This window comes from Hordeum vulgare, chromosome 1H (assembly GCF_904849725.1).
Source record: "Hordeum vulgare subsp. vulgare chromosome 1H, MorexV3_pseudomolecules_assembly, whole genome shotgun sequence".
Classification (NCBI taxonomy): Eukaryota; Viridiplantae; Streptophyta; class Magnoliopsida; order Poales; family Poaceae; genus Hordeum; species Hordeum vulgare.
The window spans coordinates 351,410,154-351,416,153 of NC_058518.1; positions in this window are offsets into that span (position 1 = coordinate 351,410,154).

The window sequence follows — 6,000 nt, forward strand, 5'->3', positions numbered from 1 at the left end:
AGGTCTGGAGTGAACTACTCACGAGTCATTGGAGGGGCGATGATGATGATGATGAAGAAGCCCTCCAACTCCAAATTCCCCTCCGGCAGGGCACCGGGAAGGGCCTCCAGATGACATCTCGCGGAAACGGAAGCTTGCGGCGGCGGAAAAGTATTTTCGAGGCTCCCTTGATTTTTTGCGGAATATTTGGGAATTTATAGGCCAAAGACCTAGGTCAGGGGGAGGCGAGGGAGGCCACAAGCCTGCCCACCGCCGCCTCCCCCATTGGTGGCGGAGTGGGGGCTTGTGGGCTCCCTGGAGCCCACCTGGCTTGGCCCAAACGCCCCCTGGTATTCTTCCATTTGGGAAAAAAATCATTTCGGGGTTTTTCTTCCGTTTGGACTCCGTTCCAAAATCAGATCTGAAAAGAGTGAAAAACACGGAAAAAAAACAGGAACTGGCACTTGACACTGAATTAATAAGTTAGTCCAAAAAAAGATATAAAAGGTACATAAAACAACCAAAGAAGACAAGATAACAGCGTGAAACCATCAAAAAATATAGATACGTTTGAGACGTATCAAGCATCCCCAAGCTTAACTCCTGCTCGTCCTCGAGTAGGAAAGTGATAAAAATGAATTTTTGATGCTTTCATGCTACCTGGCATAGGTGTCCTTTGTAATTCCTCTTATGTGACGTGAATGTTCAGATCCATTAGATTCAAAACAATAGTTTGCTATTGAGGTGGAAACAATAATAATTCAAGCAAACTAGCAAAGTAATCATGAACTTTCAAAATAACAAGGCCAAAAGAAAGTTATCCCTACAAAAGAATATAGTCTGGCTATGCTCTATCATCATTGCACAACGAATTTAAATCATGCACAACCCCGGTATTTTCCAAGTAATTGTTTCACACCTTTACTTTCTCAAACATTTTCAACTCTCACGCAATACATGAGTGTGAGCCATGGTTATAACACTATAGATGGTGTGAAATGCAGTGGAGGTTGCAAGACAAAAAAGGAGAAGATAGTCACATTAACTAGGCATATCAATGAGCTGTGGAGATGCTCATCAATAGATATCAATGTGAATGAGTAGGGATTGCCATACAAATGATGCACTAGAGCTAAGAGTAAGTGAAAGCTCTTAAAGAAAACTAGTGGGTGTGCATCCAACTTGCTTGCTCACGAAGACCTAAGGAAATTTTGAGGAAGCCTATCATTGGAATATACAAGCCAAGTTATATAATGAAAATTTCCCACTAGCTATATGGTGGTGACAAAACGAGAGACTCTGCATCATGAACATCATGGTGCTTAATATGCATAAGTGTGGAAAAGTGGTAGCATTGTCCCTTCTCTCTTTTTCTCTCTTTTTTTTATTTGGTGGGATCTTTGGCCTATTTTTTTATGGGCTTCTTTTCCCTATTTTATTTCCTGACATGGGACAATGCTCCCTTAATGATGATCATCACACTTTCAACTCAAAACTTAGAGTAACGATGACTCTATATGGAATGCCTTCGGTAGTGTACCGTGGCAACGATCTAGCATGGCATAGACATCAATGGAAACATCATGCTAGCTATCTTAAGATCGTGCAAAGGCAAGTAGACGTGGTGTCACATGTCATGGTGGTAGTTGCATGGCAATATATCTCGGAATGACTTTCAAAAAGCCATCATAGGTAGGTATGGTGGCTGTTTTGAGGGAGGCCAGTGGTGGGTTTTGTGCACCGACGAAAGTTGCACGGCACTAAGAAGATAGTGATGGTGGAAGGTGAAAGTGCATCTAAACCATGGACTCAACATTAGTCATGAAGAACTCATATACTTGTTGCAAAAGTTTTATTAGTGATCGAAACAAAGCATTCAACGCATACTCCTAGGGGGGAGGGTTGGTAGGTATAAACCATAGCGCGATCCCGACCGCCACGCAAAGGATGACAATCAATATACTAATCATGCTCAGATTTCATCACATAACGGTTCACCATACGTGCATGCTACAGGAATCACTAACTTCAACACAAGTATTTCTAGATCCACAACACCTTACTAGCATGACTTCAATATTACCATAACCACAACTCAAAACTAATTGAGATGAATCAAACTTCTCTAACTATTCAATGCACATGAAGGTGAATGTTTTCGTATCCCTTTGGATAACTACCCCTTTTGAGACTACTTTCAAAGCATAAATCAACTACCAAACCACGCACCATTGTGCTCTAAAAGATATAAGTGAAGCACATAGAGAAAACGTATCTAGCTCAAAAGATATAAGTGAAGCACAGGTGAGCTGAATTGTCTACCAAAGGATATAAGTGAAGCTCGACAAAATCACGGTGTGTGCATGTCTCTCTCTAGGTGTGCAGCAAGGATGATCGTGACACAACAAAAATAAGACTCCTATGATACAAGACGCTCCAAGGAAAAACACATAACATGTGGTGAATAAAAATATAGCCCCAAGTAACGTTACCGATGGATTGAAGACGAGAGAGGTGATGCCTTCCCGGGGCATCCCCAAGCTTAGGCTTTATGGCATCCTTGAATCTCTTGGGGTGCCTTGGGCATCCCCAAGCTTGAGCTCTTGCCACTCTTTTATCTCTTTGTCCATAAGAACTTCACCCAAAACTTGAAAACTTCACAACACGAAACTTAAACAGAAACTCGTGATAACATTAGTACAAGAAAGCAAACCACCACTTCCTTAGGTACTGTAGCAAACATAAATTCTACTTGTGCTGATGTTGGGTTACTTTACTTTCAATCTTTCATGGCTAATACCCCCCGATACTATCCATAGTTTCATCAAAATAAGCAACCAACACAACGAAAACAGAATATGTTAACAGCAGACCAGTCTGTAGCAATCTGTATGTTTCGTATACCTCTAGTACTTCAAAACTTCTGAAACATTAAGGAAGTCTGAAGAATTTGCGTAGAAATAAGCAGCAAAAATAATCAACTCAAAATCTCTTACAGAAAAAAAAAAGAAAATTCTTTTCGTGAGCAGAAAGTTTCTGTCTTTTCCAGCATGACCAAACGATCATCCCCAAGACTAATCATAACGGTTTTGCTTGGCACAAACGCAAAAAGAAACACAAAAAACACAATCATAACAGAATTATGAAAGTGTGGAAAACAGAAATAAAAACGATAGATTTGTTGGGTTGCCTCCCAACAAGCACTTTTGTTTAACGCCCTTAGCTAGGCGAAAGCGATGGAATCACGTATAGTCATCTTTGGTGCTCAAACCATAGGTTGCCCTCATCATAGATTCATAAGGCAATCTTATTTTCTTTCTAGGAAAGTGCTCCATGTCCTTCTTTAAAGGAAATTGAAATCTAATATTCCCTTCCTTCATATCGATGATAGCACCAATAGTCCTGAGGAAAGGTCTACCAAGAATAATGGGACATGAAGGATTGCAATCTATGTCAAGTACAATGAAATCCACGGGTACATAGTTCTTATTTGCAACAATAAGAACATCATCGATCCTCCCCATGGGTTTCTTGACAGTAGAATCCGCAAGATGCAAATTAAGAGAACACTCTTGAATCTCATGAAAACCAAGAATATCACATAAAGACTTTGGAATCGCGGAAACACTAGCACCCAAATCACACAAAGCATTGCACTCATAGTTTTTTATCTTGATTTTGATAGTAGGTTCCCACTCATCATGAAGTTTTCTAGGTATAGAGACTTCTAGTTCGAGCTTCACTTCAAGAGATTTCATCATAGCATCTACGATATGCGCGGTAAAGGCTTTACTTTGGCTATAAGCATGTGGAGAATTTGCAATGGATTGCATCAAAGAAATGCATTCAAACAAGGAGAAATTATCATAATTGAATTCCTTGAAATCCAAAGTGGGAGTTTCATTACTACCCAAAATTTTGACTTCTTCTACTCCACTCTCCACACCTTTATCATCAAGATAGGTGGACTCCGAATCATTGGGGCGTTTTTCAACCAAAGTGGATTCATATCCAGTCCCTCCATAAGTAGGTTTGACACGCGAAAACAAAGATTCTACAGGAGACGCACCAAGCACTTTAAGATCTTCATGATTTGCATCACTAGAACGCACCCTTTTAAACCATTCATGTCTAGTGCGAATTTGGGCGGTTCTTTCTTTGCTCTCATTCATGGAGATACACATAGCTTTCAAATTTTCATCCAAGTTGACCATGGGAGGAGCGCATCTAACTTTCAAAGCATCAATATCATAAGACATCCTATCAACGCTCTTAGCCAAATCGTCTATTTTGAGTAGTTTTTCCTCTATGGACGCATTGAAAATCTTTTGAGAGTTGATGAACTCTTTGATATTACTCTCTAGATGAGAGGGTAATTTGTTGTGATTTCCATAAGTGTTGCCGTAGTAATTGTCATAATTGTTAGAGGAGTTACTAGGAAAAGGCCTAGGAACATAGTTTCCTCTAAAAGCATTGTTGTTGCCAAAATTGTTCCTACCAACAAAATTCATGTCCAAACAAGCGTTGCTACTCTCAATCAAAGAGGATAGTGGCATGTCATTAGGATCTACGGTAGCGTTTCTACTAGCAACCAAATTCATCAACTCGTCCATCTTAGCACTAAGAGAGTCAATTTCTTCTATAGCGTGCACCATTTTGCTAGCAGGCGACCTTTCAGTGTGCCACTGAGAGTAGTTGGTCATGATATTCTCTAGGAGTTTTGTAGCGTCTCCTAATGTGATTTCCATGAACGTTCCACCTGAGGCGGAGTCCAAGATATTGCGAGAAGCGAAATTCAAGCCAGCGTAAAAGATTTGTATAATCATCCACAAACTCAAGCCATGAGCGGGACAATTTCTCATCATAAGCTTAATCCTCTCCCAAGATTGTGCAACGTGTTCATCATCAAGTTGCTTGAAATTCATGATATCGTTACGTAAGGAGATGATCTTAGCCGGCGGAAAACACTTGGATATGTAAGCATCTTTGCACCTATCCCAAGAATCGATACTATTTTTAGGCAAAGAAGAAAACCAAGTTTTTGCGCGATCTCGCAATGAGAAAGGAAAAAGTTTCAACTTAATCACGTCCTTATCCACATCTCTTTTCTTTTTCATATTGCAAATCTCAATGAAGGTATTGAGATGGGATGCGGCATCTTCACTAGGAAGGCCACAGAATTGCTCTTTCATCACAAGATTCAGCAAAGCTGCGTTGATTTCATACGATTCTGCGCTAGTGGCGGGAGCAACCGGAGTACTAATAAAATCATTATTATTAGTGCTCGAGAAGTCGCAAAGTTTGGTGTTTTCAGACATGATGTCTTCAACAAACAAACAAGCACACAAGCAAGCAAGAAACCGGCAAAGGCAAACGGCAAGGGCAAAAGAAAACGGCGAAGGAGAAAGGCAAATGAAAACGGCAAATGTGAAGTGGGGGAGAGGAAAACGAGAGGCAACTAGCAACAAAAGTAAATGAAAGAGAAGAGTTTGTGAGACCTACTTCGATAGATCTTGATTTCTCCTCCCCGGCAACGGCGCCAGAAATACTTCTGATGTTTGCTCTGTATCCCTTGCAACGGCGCCAGGAAATAGTTGTGTCAACGGCACCAGGAATCCTTCAGCTACGGCTACGCCTTAAGGGACTTCCTAGGCAAGTATGCAAAGGATTCCCCCATGGCCTTGGAGCCTTGCGTTGGTGTTCCCTCGAAGCGGAAAGGGTGATGTAGCACAGCGACGGTAAGTATTTCCCTCAGTTTGAGAACCAAGGTAACAATCTGGCGGAAGAGTATCTCAAGATCCTGCACAAACACAAAAGCTTGCACCCAACGCTATGAAGGGGTTGTCAATCCCTTATAGATTGTTTGCCAAGTGAGAACTGAAAGAAATAAAGTAACAAAGCAAAGTAAAAGCAGAGGTGTAAACGATGGTTGTGAATAGACCAGGGGGCCGTAGTGTTTTCTAGTGGCTTCTCTAATAAAAGCAAGTAGACGGTGGGTGAACAAATTACTGTCGAGCAATT